General features: G+C 39.8%; 1 protein-coding gene across 1 annotated transcript in view; it reads left to right on the top strand.

Moving 5' to 3' along the window:
* Nucleotides 1-3,857: 3,857 nt before the first annotated feature.
* Nucleotides 3,858-18,498, top strand: part of lpar1 (lysophosphatidic acid receptor 1) — a gene marked incomplete at its 5' end in the record, with an annotated part of 50,841 nt that continues 36,200 nt past the window's right edge. The window contains 1 exon segment of the mRNA XM_032539680.1: nt 3,858-4,263.

Here is an 18,498-nt window from a genome sequence, read left to right on the forward strand (position 1 = left end):
TAAACTCCGGTGGATTTCTGAGGACTGTGGTTAACTGCTCCTCAGATCTCTGCAGGGTAAATCCACACAGCATTCAGGGATGGGAGAAAAGAGATGCTCTTGTCTAACCCGGGGCACTGGTGCCGCTGAAAAATAGCCTTGTGAAGGGACTTGTTTTGGTGGAACACGTGTACATTCAAAGGTTGTTTTAGTTGTGCAACAGAAAACTCAGATTGGACAGATAGTCTAGCTAGCTGTCTGGCTTGATCCAGCGCTTAGCACCGCCCAAGACGACTGTTGGTTTTAAAGGCAAGCAACCGCCAGACCCTCCTCCGCAGCGCTGTAGAGGAAGGTCAGGCAATGAGTGACTAGGTTGGTCATGGAGAATATAAAGGCACTGCAAAGTTTTGAGTAAAGTAATGAGTTTTATTTCATGACATACCAGCTTGCCAACACTAGTAAGCAATGAATCAGCTATTTCAATGAGAGGAGTGACTTGACAAAAAAAAAGTATCATCATCACATCATGAAAAAAGACAATACAAGAAGTACATGAAAAAAGTGTGTGGAATTATATCAAAGTTGATGCAATAACTTCTAATGTGGCTAGTTAATTTTCCTGAAAACTAGTTTTGTAGTGTTATGTATAATGTGTAATTATGTTTTGGTTGTAGTTGCAGAGTAAATAACGGGTCCATCTTCAAAGTAGATCATCAGATATAAACAGCATAAAAACAAACCAGCATACTGCACATGTGCCTGCAGCCTCGTGAACCTGAGTCTCCCCCTTGTACAGTAGGTAGGATTCTCCTTTGGCCAGCTCGGAGATGTTTGCTTTCCATTGTGGGACGCCACGGTTTAAATTTGGTCTGTTAGACTTGTGTGAAATACACAAGCTTGTATTACAACAAGAGCGCAAATGCAACATAGCGGCCATGCAAGTATTTTCACAATTCCCTGAAAGCAAACAGATTTCCCCATTGCTGGTTTCTGCGTAGTTCCACTCATTCCTTTCCCACCCGCCAGTATGCCAGACACTACAACTGACTATATACAACATGTCTTGCTAAGTCATTTAGTATTTTCTATTTTTACTTATTTTTCTCCCAACAAGTCGTCCTAACCATAGTACGTTGTCTATTCCTCCCCTCTAATATGACCAACAGGAACGTTTCATAAATTAGAGCCCTAGCAGTGGCAGGAAATACAACCGACAGGAGCGTTTTCACTCATATCTAAACCAGAGAATGTAACTGTCTCGGTTTCAAACACGTCGTTAACGTTGTGAAACGTCAACAGTTTGGTGATGTCTGACAACAAAATACTTAGTTAAGTTTAGAAAAAACATTGTCTTCAAATCTGTTTCGTAACCTCCGGTTACACACGACATAGAAAGTGTTTTTTTCCAGTAAAGTTAAAAAAACTCACCATTTACTTTTATTTTCAAATGGGGCATAAACTCCAGTTTCTTGGGTGAAAGTCCTTTGTTTGACCCACCCACCACCCACCACCCTAACCTGTCTCCTTATGCGACATTTGGCACTCTTATACTTCATCACCTTGTTTCCTGCTTTGCTTCAATTAAAAGTAATACGGCCATTAAAGAATACGGCCACTTGAGTGTGCCGCCTCTACGCGCTATGAACGTAAATAGGAGTCACAATTACTTATGGGGCGTTTTTTCGGTGGACAGTCTCTTTTCTCCACATCACAATGCTCTCCGCTTTAAAGGGACACACAAAGAACCACAAGTTTGTGTAGGAATCAGGTACTATGAAAAGCAATGTAGGTGGCAGAGAAACTAAACATTGAGGTTGTTTTGAATTATGTGGCAAAGATGACAAATATCTTAGTTTTGCATAATGCTCAGATCAGACCCAGCATGTACAGTACATGTACGTTTTTTGTCAGGGTCACATTATAACCGTTGTGCTTTACATTCCTGCTGTCACTTGAGCAAGGGAAATGTCAGACTACGCGTTGAACACCAACCAATCCTAGTTTACAGCCTGTCAAGACTGTGAAACAAGAGCAACAGCAACATTTGTTTTTAAATGCCTACAACAACCTATGTATGTAACTTGTTTGTGTCAGCCAAAGGTTGACAAAACGTCTAAAGGCCCTGACACACCAACCCGATTATCGGCCATCGGCCATCTGGCAAGGTCAGTGACTCCAGTCTGTTCAGTGTGTTCCGTGCCGTCGTCATTGGCCTTCATTTGGGCCGATTTGACATGTTGAATTGGAAGGCGGGCAGTTGGATTCAATGACCAATCTGATGGTTGGACCCACACTGTGTGAATGCTTTGTTCAACCAACAGTCAGAGATCCCTTCTTAACTTTAACTAGTTCGAGTTTTTGCCCTAACCAAAGCTTTGGACATGCTAGGCTCTCAATGAGCTCCTCATGAGGCGTCCTAGATGCATAAACCACAAGAAGACGTCATCAAATCACTTTGTTTTGTCTGACCAACACTTAAGAATGTTCAGTTTTGTATTGCACAAGACAAAGAAGAGCAGCATCCTCGGATTTTAGAAGCGGGAAGTGCGGAACTTTAGTTGTTTTACTTGAAAATGACATTCGCAAAGAATTGATGATCAAATCAGTTGCAGATCATTTTTCTTTCAATTGACTATATTGACTATTACATGAGTGTATGAGTGATGGTGTATGGGTAGTCTATATTCAGGATGTCCCACTTCCGGGATTGCTCTCGCTCTGCCGGAAATTCCGCCAGATGTCACTCCGTTTTCGGATGTCCGTTACTTTCCGCTTTCTTTGTGTTATAATTTAAAACTCCGGTGGATATATGAAGACTGGGGTTGACTGTTCCTCGGTTCTCTGCAGGGTAAATCCAGACAGCTAGCAAGACTATCTGTCCAATCTGAGAATTCTGTTGTACGACCAAAAACAACCTTTGATCGTACACTGGTTCCACCAAAATATGGCACCGTGGCTCCGCTCAGTGAATGGTTTACAGAAATGCAATTTTACTCCCATCTCGGAAGGCTGTGTGGACTGGAAAAGACTCTTCTTCTGCAACGCTGTTGAGGAAGGTGTGGCACCTCGAGACTAGGGTATCAGTAATACTTTGAGGACATTGCGAAGGGTTAATGTTAGGTTTAAGGGTTGGGATGGCTGTTTTATGTTTCCCTGGAAATTGGTCCTATGACATTCAATGTAAGTGACCCACTCAACAAATGAGAAAACGTTCTTTTTTCAATGTATCTTGGCGTTAACGCTTCATTTGAGTCCATAACAGCGGTTGGTTTACTACAAACACCTCACTAAGTGTTCACAGATGGTGTGAAGTTGGCAGACATATAACTGTCCCTACTAAAATTTATATTTTTTGAAGTTATTTCTCATAACCTGAGAACTTTGAAAGAGAAGGTTTAAACTTCCCTTGGCCACCAGCACTGGCAGACAGGAGGAAATATTTGCAACACATTATGAGGAAGGTTAATTGGTAAGGAACACAATATGTCTTTGATTCCCTCAGTGTCAGTATCGCGCTCTCTTTTTCTCTCTGCTTCACTCCACCCCTCTCTGCCTTCCTGTCTCTCTCTTAACAAGTTACTGAAAAAAATGTGTTTCCAATTAGGCAGCAGAGGGAAAAAGAACAAATCTCAACTGCGAACACTAGGAGAAATGTATTTGGGAACAGTTGCATTGAAATATAGGCAAAGTGGGAAAATGGTGAATACGTGAATGAAATGCACTTGATACTAATGACGTTTTTTATTTTGTTATGCAGTCATTTAAATGAAATCTTTGCAGTCTGCGTCTGTGTGTGCGTGAGGCGGGTGCGTGCGCAACGTCATGTTTAGACAAAGGTCCTCTCCTGCTAAGAGAGGGAGAGAGAGAGAGAGAGCGAGAGAGAGAGAGAGAGAGAGAGAGAGAGAGAGAGAGAGAGTTTGGCGGAGCAGCCGCGCCAGCACAGAGAGGCACGGGGACGCAGCGCAGAGCATCAGGGCGACTTCATCTGGGAACGAATCAATAAAACAACTTGAAACACAGGGACACACCGGTGGGGGAAACAAAACACCGTAGGAGATATTCTCAGCACGGACATAAAATGAAAGGGTTACCTGGCTGTATTCTGGATCTGGAGTCGTTTCTCACACCGCCGCGACGTTGACACACAAGAGTTGCGCAGAGTCTCTAGGAGTTGTCTGTTGGAGACATTTCAGGCACCCAGAATCAAACTTGACTTGGACATCCAGGAACCAGTCAGGGAGTAAGCTAAACTACCCACTGCGCTCTTTGGAAAAGAAAGACACAGTAAGTATTCCATGTATGTATCCTGCTTATTGAATGAATCCTTGTAAAATTCCCATTTGGGATTTTTTTTTTTCTTCTAATGGCTCACTTATGCACGCACGTATGTGGGCATCTTTACATAATCAAAGTATACCTGCCACGTAGACGTGGCTAGAAGACGCGTTGGGTCAAGATAAAGGCTTTGATGGCATTAGCAGATGCATGCGCACACCGTTATTTCGTTAGGAGACGTTCGGCTGTGCGCACATAGAGCTCCAGAACTGGGACGCTGCAGAAATGAAGGGACTTGTTTCGCCAGAGCTGGGCTCTTGATCAAACTCTGGGTTGGTGTTGTCCCGGAGTTTGGTATTTGTGGAAGGGAGTGAAAAGAAAAGAAAAGAAAAAACAAGCGGGCGTTTGGTATGGGAGTGAAGGTTTGACATCGGTCTTGATTTTCCACGCTGATCTGCAGTCAGAGAATGTTATTGGAATTTTTCGTTTTCTTCATTGAATCCCTTCCTCTCTCCCAAATGTAACCCCACTTCCCTAAAAACCAAACAGGTTAGCCATAATCCAGGATCAGTTGTCCCCCAACAGGAAACACTTGTGTCAGCACATGAAGGTGGAATTACAAAAACATGATGAAGAGGCCAGCAGCAGATTGATAGTCCTCTAACATTTCTTGTGATGTTGGCATCTTCCCAAAGTACACGCCTTGATGCTGTCTACTACCGGCTGGAGGTGATACACCCTGCTGTGCCCTGGGCTCGGGCCTTGAAATAAAACAACAATCTCATGAACTAACCCCACTTCTTGCTAAACTCTGATAAAGAGGAGACAAAAGCTAAAATGATGGTACGTGCTACCAAAACAGGATCAGAAGTTCTAGGTGTATGATTCTCACCTACAAGGGAGGGAGGGAGATAACTCTTGACAGAAATATAAAAGTAACATCTGATGTTGTGTTATCAAAGTTATTATGTAAAAAGCCCATAGAAACATCATCCCTTGCATGTAGTAGTTACGTCTGTGGCCAGGTGCATCCTGGGATTCTTGAATAAGTCATGAGCACATATAAAAGGTGCTCATGAAGATGATTCTCAGTCATCATGTGTAGTATGTAGGGCTGTACGAGATGAGGAAATTATCTAATTGCGATTATTTTGACTGTGATTGTGATATGATTCACTATATTGGAGGGGATGATCCTGTTTGCATCATTCTCATTAAAACATATAAAATCTAAAAAATCGTAACAATTTATAGTTTAATATTTGTGACTTTCTGTACTCAAAGTTTTTTATTTAGTCTGTAGGATACAATTTGTAGGCTTGGATGTCTCTGCAGCACCACAATACTCATTCAGAAGGGTTTGACATATATTTTTGTTTTAACAAAAACGGGGCCCCACCTGTGATATTGTGCCCCGCGATTCAGACATTGCAGTACACCATATTGTGGGTTTGATAACATTTTGATTGATTGTGCAGCCCTAGTAGTATCCATGGAAATGTGGGATTACCACATGCACTGCTGCAAAGACACAGTTCATAATAAATTGAAGCTGTGCCCACTACAGGGCTTTTGCACTGACCTTCTGCTTGCCGACTGTTTTTAGCGCTACCTGACATAAACCCCATATCGAAGACAGATCACCATTGGTTCGGAGCCCCTAAAGGGACATGGGAGTATTTTTATTCTTCTGGTGTGCACACAAATCTGAGTAGCAGTCAGAATGGCTGCAGAGGAGGAGGTATTTATCTTTCTGAAAACACAATGAATTGTCTTCAACAAACTTAAAGATGACAAGGCAACTTTTGACCGATTCCATGCTGTGAGTGTGAAATGTTAACTTTAGCCACATGACGATAGCAGTACCTTGTTAGCATTATTTTGCTAGCCTTAAATCAGGTTTATAGTGAGCACTAGATACTTTTGTCATGTCATGTCCCCTTGGGAGCTCCGCTTGATTGTGATGTGTGAACTTCTCAAAAACCCGGGATGAGGTTCGCTGGCGTCTGTAAGACACATTTCTAAACTAAGTTCCGAATTGCATTCGTTTAATTTGTAAGCCACTTACACATGATCTGTTCATTTGTGCTGGGCAAAGGATTCTGGGTCAGAATAGCAAGAAAAGACTGCAAAATATGACCAGATGCAGCAGGACATCCAGGTATAATTGGCATACAGTACTAGGAATAGCCTTCTATGTATTATGACATACTTAATACTCATGTGGCATACTTAGTAGTATGGTAGTATGGGCATAGGAACTCAGGGCAGATAGCTAGCAGGCTAAATATCTGCAGCTGTCAGGGACTCTGTCGGGGAGCTTCAGCCAATGAGAACACAATACATGGGCTGAGGGGAAACCTTTACTGTGTGTGTTGCATTCGCAACACGGACCAAAGTTGTTGTTGTACACGGAGAAAACTAGGCTACAAATAGTAAAGACCTGTGGAAATAGAATATTTTGTGAACATGTGTGCCATCAACAACACTCCCTAAAAGTGCTCTGATTTTTCTTTTTCTTCATTTCAATGCTTTTATTGTTTTATTTATTGTTATTGTGTGTGCCATTGACAACACTCCCTTGAGAGTGCTTTGTCTCATTTTTCTTTTTCTTTGTTTTATCGCTGCAAATCAGCGACCAACAACTTAGAGCGCTTGTTCCTAGTGGACATCCAAATATCCTGCCCCGCATATGGTATTTCATGATAGGGCTGGGCGATGTGGAGAAAGTCAAATGTCACAATATTTTTGACCAAATACCTCAAAATCGATACCGCAACGATAATATAGTGTTGACTATTGGTGCATTCAGAAAATATTGACACAATGAGATTTTTGATAAATAGTCATCAGTGATGTGGATATAATGACTTAGTGGGTAAAAGCTAATAATAGAACAGTTACAACCGTCTGGTGAGTTCAGAATATGACATCATCATCTGTTCAAAACTAGACTAAAAACCCATCTGTTCCAGCTTACTTATTATTATAATTACTTATATCTTTAAATACACTGTTCCTGTTTTTTTATTCATTTTTTTTAAAATTTGTTTTGTTATAACTCCTTACACTTTTCTGTTCCCTGTATCTGTCTTTTATCGTCTGTAAAGCGACCTTGAGTGTTCAGAAAGGCGCTGTTAAATAAAATGTATTATTATTATTATTATTATCACTTTACTGTAATTTAGCCTTTAAAACCAAGAAAAGACAACACTTATGCCACATTACGATATCCAAAATCTAAGACGATATCTAGTCTCATATCTCGATATCGATATAATATCAATATATTGCCCAGCTCTATGGTGTCCCCTGTCACTTCTCGCATGTGTTTTTATGACAAAAAAAAGAAGTTTGGAGACTAGACTCAAGGATGCTTCCTGGCAAAAGATCTAGTAGTTTATCAACCCCTGTTGATGGTGGGTCCGGTTGTGTGAAAACAAGACAGCAAATTGTGTAGTGTGAATTGCCACAGCCAACTGGAACTCAGCTTAGGAAACTGTTGTGTGTTCAGGAAGCAGATTGAGAGGCCACTAAAGCTTATATGTGTGACTCTTAGTGCACAACAACATCTTAACCCTTGTGTTGTCCACCATTCAACCATGCATCTTCCTCCTGGTCTAAACTGAAAATCAACCTTTTCTGACGTTTTTGTCTCTTCTTTTGACACTTATGGTGCTTTATTCATGTGTTTTGGTGCTTTTTTTATGTTTGACACTTATTTTCCCTACCGTGTAAAAACACCACCAACACCAACTCATACCTACAGCTTTACACTTATTACTTATTTTTGGAATTCACGGTCAATAACAAACCTAATTTATAGGAAATGATGCGTAATTATTGAGTTAAAAAAGCAGAAATTATGAATGATTTAGACTAATATTAAAGGAAGGATAATTCCAGAAGGGTCAACGTTCAGTCAGGATACGGTTTTAAAACTTTTTCAAATTGCTAATACTAAATGCATTTTCAAATGCTAAAAAATGTAACAAAACACCCAAAATTCAATGAAAATGGAGATCCGATCTTTTGTTGTACTTGTGAAGCACATTGTATTGAATCATCTGTGTTAATTTCTTTTGGGTAATCCAAATTAGTTTCTTAAAAAGAAACCTACATTTCGGATATACTGAAGACATTTAGACAACGGGTCCAATTTGACCCGAAGACAACACAAGGGTTAACCGCATGTTGTTTGTGATGGTTGATGATTCTGGCCAACACTTTGGCTCAAAGCAGAATATTCTAATAACTTCAGGCCGCTGTGAAACTTGGTGCTTGTGTTCCCAGAGGAGAATTTTGAGTCACATGACATTTCATTTGAAACAGGTCAGGTCAGAATTTCCACGTGACCAACAATTTAGAACATCTGTTTGAACAAAACTAATGGCCTTTTTGCTATTAAATGTGTGTGAAGATTTGAATACTATTAGTGATCTTGATCTTTCCCTCTAACGCCATCAACAGGTCAACATTTTATGATTGATTTGCCCCCCCTTCATCCCAAAACGCCGCGCAAAATCTCAGTTTTTACTGCAACTCACATCTTTAAAGGAGAGATAAGAATTTACTTAAAGCACCTAAGTGCTCCCCAGAAGATTACAGATGGGGCCCACAGGTGGCACAGAAGTAAAGTTTAGTTAAAGCGCCCATCCGCCTCTTTACACCCTCGCTTTGTGGAGTTAGCATTGTCAAAGACTGCAGTTAGTCGCTCCAAATTGTGAGGAAAAACAGGAAAAATGACAAAGGAGAGCTAGAATAAAAAGAAGATTTCTGTCCATTTTGGCTATAACATAAACTAACCTTTACTTACTCGTTAACACAAATAATCATTGATTGATTGTAAAGGTCTACTGCAAAAAAAATGCTCCCTGCATGCTATCCTTGCCCTTTTGATGTTACCCAATTAATACCGATCGGAGGCGCAAAGGGTGTGTGTGTGTGTGTGTGTGTGTGTGTGTGTGTGTGTGTGTGTGTGTGTGTGTGTCAATATTCACAGAAGATGGCAAGAACACTGTTTACCTCCCACCCACTGCCACAAACCCCAGGTGGGCTTGATGGTATGGTGGAGTGTGAGAACCATTTACACTTCTGGAGATCGATTGGGTCAATGGCTTTCAAGCTGTTTTAATTATGGAATCCACATTCTCAGTAGGGGGGGGGAGGGGGGATCACCAGACTCCTCCCGATACGATATCATGACGATACTTATGCCACGATACGATATTATTGCAATTTTAAACATATTGCAATATTCTGCGATATATCGCCTGTGTATCAATACAGTATTACCACTGAAAATATCGCGATACTGTGCTGTATCGTTTTTTTTTTTTTTTTCACCCCTAATTCTCACAATAACATATCACAATGAGTCATGTGTTGACTGTTGACTTAATACTTTGCAATACTTTCCTGGTTGAAATACAGTATTTCATCACAGGGTCTTCAGCCTTTTTTTAGGCCTGTGTTGAAAATGAGACGTTTAACCTTTCCACTTTTAACATGAAGGATTATTAGTACTGTACTTATTAAGGAATTCCTCAGAAAAAGGGATGCAGCCCACTTGGTGTGCAGACCTATGGCTTATGGCCAGTTTGGTTGCTTTAATAGATCATGATTAAGTCATTCTTACTGATTTGTAAAACACTCAAAACACTCAAATGCGAAACTGCAAACTCTTCAAAAACGAAAGCAAACAATGTCATGAGTAATTAAAGACTATTTAGATTAATGACATTTGACTCACAATGGGCGCAATTAGCTTCCTTTCTGAGCAACAAACCAAAACACATTATTCATCCTTTCACCATGAGCACAGCTACTGCAGAGGGTTATGACATGAGGAGATAAGATATTACAGATGATAGGGAGCGATTTCAACAGAAAAGTAGCTTGAAACGGTTTTCAGATTTAAAAACAATGACTGTAGAGAGCAATCTGCAAGAAATAATGATTTCAAGTAAGAAAGGTTGAGCTCCTGTTAGATGTATTGAACACTATTTTACATGAGTCTTAAGTTTCTAAAACAATTCACAACGGATTTCTAATTGATCAGCCATCCAAATGTTTATGTATCATAACACCTTTTCAGTGAATAATCCCACTGTGTTCCCTTGGAAATAACACAGTCGCGCTCCAAACATGGGGACAAGCGAGTTCTCAGGAGTCCAGTGGTTGCAAGTGCAAGCTATTAGTCCTTAAAGTTCAGGTTGATAGATTTGACAGGATTATAAAAACATACTCATCCCAAAGTTATTCCACAACTTGAGAGAAGCTGACAAGCTCAAAGAGGATAAGCTGATACCTCTGACATCTGACCTCCTTGCTCAAACTAAACAAACCTCCCACTGCAAAGACTTATCGTCTCCCCTGAAGATGGCTGTTTTATGTTTCCCTGCATGAGCACTGACGTCCGTCAAAAGAAAGGGTCCTTGAAACATCTGTGTTGTGATTAGTGAAGGCATGGTTCCTCCTCCCCCTCATCTGAGGACCTGCATTCCACCCATTCTTGCTCCCGATGTCCATATTGTTTCTACATTCATGCAGGTAACAGGGTCACACTTTGTGAACCATTGTTCACAATTTGTTCATTGTTTTAACAATTTCTTTGTTGACTTTTTCATTAAAAGAAGCAACATCAGTGCACAATAGTGTAACAGAAGACCATGTCATTGTAAACCAATCCTAACCGTGTGTTTGGTGATCCATTTCACCGCTAACCCAAACGGTCTTTAACAAAAGGATTGCATGCATTGCATGACAAAGGAATTAAAAACAGAATAGTAATTCCAGTTGTAGATTAACACACAAATAACAAAGTACACACTCATGCCCAGTCTTTTGTTAGTTGTCTGTCCTGTCCCTTGTCTGCCTTAAATGCTCTACTTTAAGTAGTAATTGCACTTTATGCATAAATGTGCTTGTGTGTACTAAATCTATCCTGTCTCAAATGTTGTTTTTAGATATTTTATAATATGCTCAGCGTGCAACACCACTTGACCCATGGTGAAGCGTTGTTTTGTCTCACTATGTACAGTGTATGGTTGAAATGACAATAAAACCCACTTGACCTGACTTGACTTGTAATAATGACAATAGTAATGAAAATATTAATAATGAAGTTACGATTTGAGGAAGATTATCTCTCTAAATGTTCTTTACGTTCACACACATACTGGTATTCATGTTGTTTTGGAGCTTCTCAGTACAACCATTGCCTTCTAATTTATTAGATCTGCAGGACGCATTTCTAAAGGTTATTTATTGAAATGTTTCTTTTTCAGTTCTCCTTTGTAACTCGTATGTCATTCCGTGGTCAGACCACTACTTCTTCAGCGGCTCAACATGAAGAAGTGGGTGATCACATCTTAAAGGCGTGTTTTTAGGGCGTGACTGTCCTTTTGTGCCGTACCTGGAGTTGCTGCTTTTTGGCTGCTGTTTGTAGATTCCTTCATGCACAACTCATATTCTGTTGGATGTTTCATACGCAACTGTTTCCACAGCGGCTATGCTGTGTATTGTTTAGGGTTTTTGCCAGAAACCAAACCCCGTCAAAAAGCCCAATGTTCAAACCAGAATCCATCAATGGATCCTTTCTCTCGTTTTTCGTCAAATGAAGCTGCCTTCAAGTGCTGTTAAATGTTGAGATCTATAAACGATCTGATGGAAAACAGTGGTTGTGAAATTTAAAGTCTACTTGTTCTACATTGGGAGGTTAAAGAACACAACAGGGTGTAACATACCCTTTCGCTGGTGTGAATGGGCCCTAACTGTTGAAGACCTCATATGTATGATTTTTATTTATGGCTGTGGTATATTAATGAGGAAGTACTGGAGACTCTTCTGGCTGTTGGACACTTGCTGCTTCTGCACAAGGAGATATGAATGTTGAAGCAAAGGTCCTTATCAAGCCATTTTATTTAAAAATTGTGGTTTGGACAGGAAGCTTTTCCTGTCAATTTGAAGACACAGCTGTCGTGTGTGTGTGTGTGTGTGTGTGTGTGTGTGTCACACACAACGATTGCAGTTTACAATAGTAGACATTTTTGACATTGTCATCTTATAATGTGGTTACTGGATGTTGAGATGATAACATGTGGGCAACTGTCATGGGAATAGTTTATCATGTGTTCCAGTGGTTCTCTAACTTTTTGCTTCCTCTGTCACGTTACATCCAACCTGATCTCCCAGAAATATTTAAATAGGGCCACAATGCATTAAATAGCGGTGGCACGTAATTTATTTGAATGATATTCTGGTGCCATGGAAACAATTGGGGTTCAGGCAACAAACCTACTTGGTTAGGTTTAGGAAAAGAACATTGTTTGGGGTTAAAATAAGTACGTCACGTTTGATATTTAGACATCTTTAGACATCAAAAAGGCATGCATAGCCTACACCTGCTGGGAATTCTGGGAAAGGATTTGTACAGCAGGCTGTTTGACTTTAGGGGTTGGTACTGCTGAGTTCTGGGCTCCATCTCCAATCTGGGCCTTACTCTGTGGGTGGCATGGGTTTTGTTCCGGGTGTTCTGGTTTCCTCCCATCACCAATTACATAGTATATGTTAGATTAGTGCTCCTGTCAGCGCCCAGGGCAGAAACAACTGGAGTAGAGAGTATGGGTTAAATTCAGAGGACATATTTTGCTTTACTGTATGCTTAGAAATGGCATACCTTTATTCACTTATGGTTTCACACAGGACACAAACAAGGGCCCCTCAGGTGAAAGTCCCGTGTTTGTCGGACCCATCCATCTACTTTGACCTCCGTCCTACGCAGACTTTGAGACAAGGCTGCATTGGACCACTGAACACGTGTGTCCACCCCGACAACAGATCCTATTTGACTTTCTATTGGCATATAACACATTACCTGCCACCAGCACACAACATGGTGTCAAGAGGTCATGGTCATTCCATGTATTTCTGTAAAATCAGAGACATCTGGTGAATATCCAATTTCCATAAAAATAACCCTCTCAGGTGTCATTTCAATAATTCTTAGATAATGTACAGAAGAGTTGTTGGACAACCAAGATGAACAGCTAGCAGCTGGTTAGCAAGTTGGCTCAGTAGAGTTGAGAGCAGAAACATGACTGAAAAGTCATGTTATCTTTGAATGCCCTGCAGGAACCACGTCTCACAGCCCTGCAAGTGTGTTTAACATATCCAGATGAGTCAGGGAAATGGAGACTGGACTGAGGAAATAAAAAGATGATGAGATAGAAATAAAATGGAGACAGAAAGAGAGAAAGACAGGCAGACACATCCCTTCTTGCCTGCAAGTTCGTAGCCATGCACACGTCTGTTTTTAAGGTCTCGGCATACTTGTTGCGCGCCATTTCCTCTGCAGACACATGCTCACTGCCTGCAGATATGAATGTGTACATATGCTGCTGTCTGTGCTGTCATTGTTGCTGGAGCTGCCATTGCACTCCACCCAGTTGCATTTACTCTGTGTGATGTAGGCAACACTTATCCCTTGTGTTGTCAAATTTGACCCATTTTCATAGTTTGTTTTTATCAGAAATATGGGTTTCTTACAACCAAATTGCCCCCCAAATAACCTGGATGTATGCATGTAGATTGTATGGAACCTATACAACATTCTTCATAAGTAAAATATATAATTACTTCCATTGAATTTAGTTTTTTTTAGTCATTCTCATAGCATATGAAAGAAATATGTTTAAATGCTTTGACTGACTCAACTTTGACATAAACCAGTGTGTGATTCACTCAACATCCTCTGATCTTCTACTATATATATTATATAATATAATCTAATTTTAATAATCTAATAATTTATTAGTAATAATCTATTAGTCCAAATAAGTCATAATTTTTGCTTTTTAAGCTCAAAAACTAGATAGTATATTATGAATTAGGTTTATTGTCCATGTATTTCTTTAAGTGTCAAAAGCAGGAAAAAAGTAGTGGCAAAACAAGTTTATTTTCAATTTAGACCTGGAACTACAACAAGTTGGTGGTTGACGGGAAGACAACACAAGGGTTATAGTATCTTGACAGCATGCGTTACCGGGGGATGGAACAGTGACACTGTTACCAAATACGTGCTGTAGTGACAAGCATACATATTATGATTGTATTCCCATACAAGTTAGACAAAAGGTCATTGGTCAGAGTGTGGGGGTCAGTTCTAATCAGCTGATGGTCACACCATGATCTTGTTTAACATTTCCACAGCACAAGCTCCCATGGCACAATTTCAGAGGCTGGAGCTGGCGGGCACCAGAGGCGGAGGCATCAGCTTGCCAAAGAAACATGCAGTGGCCCTTACTGCACAGGGGTGTTCAGACATGAATCCCATTAACTTACTACCTTGCCACTCTTTATTCCTTGTGTGTGTGTGTGTGTGAGCGATGAGGGTGAAAACCATGTACAGGATATCATAAGTTAGTCATGGGAAAGAGCGAAAGAGGAACCAAAAGCTGCAAGAATGAATTTTTACAATAAACCCAGCAGTATCTCAAGAATGAGGTTCAGTTGAACTTGCTGACTCATCTGTATTGCGTGTTGCATTGAGGCTTCCACTGGACAGGGATGCTCTGTTGTGTTGGCTCTGTGCAGCACTTTGGAGCGCTGGGAAATAAACAATGACGATGAGATTACATTGCTGACTCTCCACTTTTCGGGTGACTGTGTCATCAGGTGAACAGTGTAGTATGTTACTAAAGAAATATGGATGCAAGTGATTATTTGATCGGAGAATCCAATCATTTTCCGTAGTCAGGAAAGGAGTGCAAATGAGTATTCATGGCTGTGAAAGTTGGACTATTTGAAGAGAAGACAAAGTGAAAAAAGGGGTGCTTTCTTTCTACATGAGGAACGCTACATGTGAGTGAATATTAGTTAACTATTCTGGATGTGGTCAGATCCACAAAAAGATCAGTGATTTATTTAAAAAGACTGTGAAAAGTCAAATTGAAAGATTCCTGGTTTATCTCAAAATTTGAAAACGCCTTTATTAACTGGACTGACAAAGTATTGTATTGGCTGCTTCAGTCATAAATCAAACTGATCCTGCTGGCAGCCATTAAAAGTAGGGAAAAGTATGCATTCAAGACAAAGATAAAAGTAACAGCATGTTGCATTGCTGGTCTTCTTTCTTGGGTTGCTGCGGAGATGAATGTGAAGCTATTGTACCTTATGGGCATCTTCTGATTTGATGCATAATTCTTTACTAAGAATTTTTCTTGTCTTAATGATTACTGATGACGGTCAATGAAGTCACCTTCTATTCCCAGATTAGTTAAAATTCAGACGCAATTTCCTCTGGTGCAGCTGTCAGTCAGCAACGTTAAATCCGTCGCCGTGGATACATTTCAATCCCGTCCTCCCATATTTCCACCTCTAAATAGGAACACCTTAAAATGCATAATACATGAGATCAAGCACACAGTTGTTCAGTCAAACCTTCAGTAAATATGGACATATGCAGTTTGCCTTTTTAGTGCTGTTTTTTTTTATAGTGGCTTAGAAAGAAATTCACTTTTAATACATTTAATTGTTGCTGCAGATTTAATTTGGAATGTATCACATTTCCTTTTTCTGGAAAAACCCATAATGACAAAGTAAAAACATGTGTTTAGATATATTCCTCCAAAAAAATCAATGAATGAAATCTTTCATTTACATAAGTATTCAATAAGATCTTTCTCCTTCTGGTGAGACTAAATGGAGCCAAATACTCTGAGGTCCTTGAAGTAAACCTCCTGAGTGCACACAACCTCAGCCTGTTCACCTTTCAGCACGACAAAAAACCTGAAGCCTAAAGCGAGGACAATGCTGGAGGGCCTTCAGGATAAGTCTCTGAATGTCACTGAATGGCTCAGCCAAAGCCGGGACCTGAACACCATGAAACATTTTGTGGAGAGAAATGAAAGGATTTACCAGCAAGAATGGGAGAAACTGCTCAAATGCACAAAGCTTGTAGAGTCTTACCTACCTATTGCTGCCAAATGTTTTCGCTTTGTCATTCTGGGTTATTGTGTGCGCATTGTAAATCCTTCTATAATTGCAAAAGGTGAAGGGGTACGAATACTTCCAGAAGCCACTGTGTCTCTTTTTATTCCCTCTTTTTTTCTTTTATTATTTTGTAAAGCAAACACTTGGCATACTGTTGTAATAAGTACAAAATGAAAAAAAAACTTGGACTGAGGGCAGGTAACATTCCACTGCTTGGCCATAGAAACACTTTGATTGTCTTGTTTGTGTGTTGAAAAATACTAACCTGCCGCATTGTTATTAAATTGGAAATGTGGGGATGTAACCTTATAGCTAAAAGTCAGCAAATGTAATGTGCTGAATTAGAACCAAAACAATCAAACCATGTCACTTTCCAAACACTTACAGACTGCACTGTATGTCACAAATTTGTTGTTTCAAAACGTATTTGCCTGAAATATGTTTTCAGTGGAATGCATATTGAACACAACCCTATTCAAATTGACTTTCAGTGCTTTAAAAAAAACGCGTGCAAGCATATGTTTTCATTTCGTATTGCAGCATCAGGGGTATTTGACAAGCGACAGTCCGGAGCATTCCTTTAGTGATGAATTTGAAAAATGCTTTTGAGTCAAACCCCTGAAATCTCTGCAGACCACTATGATGCAATCCCATATTGCGTCTGAGCGACGGTGATGTAATCTGTGAAATCTGTCTCCAATAGTGTGATTTCATTAGGGGATGGACTGAACACACCCAACAATAAACTGCACAGCAACCTGACACATATGGTTTAAGGCTGTTTATCCGGACGCATTCATTGTTAAATAATGAAACCAACAAATCTGTAAAAGTATTAAAGTCACATACTGTATCTTTGTGCGTCAGAGGGATATCATGTGTTTCCCTATATTGGATCCGAGTGAAATTGCAGTGTGTAGGCCTACTGTGGCTTTGTGTGTTAGGTTAGGTGTGAAGTTGTGTACATGCACTGTATTTGTGAGCTCATGCTGCTCTTAACTGCATTTCTGAGGGCTTTGAAAGGATTAACTTCATGCTTATATATATTTTTCCTGTTCCTGCCATTTAGCTTAAAAACCTGCTTTACATAACATGTGGAAAAAACATAGCAGAAAGCAAATGGAGCAAATGAGCTCATTAGATGGACAAATTTGTGTGTTATACACTGCTCCGCAGATAATAACCCATGAGTTGGATATTGGTTGTCACTAGGCTTTCCCGAGCTATGGTCCATGGAAGAATTTATAGCCAATTTAAAAAGCTATGATCCATGGAAGAATTTATAGCCAAATTAAGAAAGACTTTTAGATGTTATTTATGATTGGCTGTTAGGAAATAAAACATTGTTTTGAATGGCTTTGGAAAACCAGAAGCCACTGTGAAAGCACCGCCGCCTGTCTCTACGGAGCTGTGTGTAATTTAGCTCGTTGACTCCTCCCTAGAGCCCGACTGATAAAGGATCTTTAAGGCCGATACCAATACAAATATTTGGTTATTTAAAAATATGATATTCTGATATATATTGGTCGATATATGTGTACATTTAAAAAACAACTCTAGAAATGCATTACAAAACAGATTTATTTGTAGTTATTTATGAGTTTTCACTAAAATAATATGACAATTTGTTTCATTGTCACAACAGAACAGAGGAACATCCTAATTTATTAAAGTTCTGATAAATAAAATGAAACTTAAAGTCCTTTGAACAAAAAAACTAACAAAAAAGAAAAATCAGTGTTGCCAACAGGGACGTTGTAGAGCGCCCTCTGGTGGACAAACTGTGCAACGCCAACACTCATAACATGGTTGACCTTTTCTTTTTTAAATATTAATTTATCAGAATCATTTTTTTCTGATTCTGATGAATGAATATACAGTCTCTTTTTTTATTGGCCATTTTAAATGCTGATAGTTCGGGAAATGCCTAATATTGGCCCATAATATCGGCCCACCAATATATCGGTCGGGCTCTACTCCTCCCTGTGGAATAAACCATTATTTTGTCAGAGCACATCCCAGACTAAATGCTCCAGAAGAAGCTTCTGTTGGTGGTGTGATGAAATGCTGCTTCTGCCATCTCCTGTAGTGTGGTTTCCTTAATATCCACCTTGGGAGTTTCCCTTTTTTTTAAATAGTTGCTGTCAACTTTGATCATGTGTTGTGCCTTTACTACAATAGATATATCCCCCTAATTCTATTCTAATCTTTTCTGTTCATGTTGAGTTATGTCAAATGAAAAATATTCTC

The sequence above is a fragment of the Etheostoma spectabile genome, chromosome 16 (genome assembly GCF_008692095.1).
Source record: "Etheostoma spectabile isolate EspeVRDwgs_2016 chromosome 16, UIUC_Espe_1.0, whole genome shotgun sequence".
NCBI lineage: Eukaryota > Metazoa > Chordata > Actinopteri > Perciformes > Percidae > Etheostoma > Etheostoma spectabile.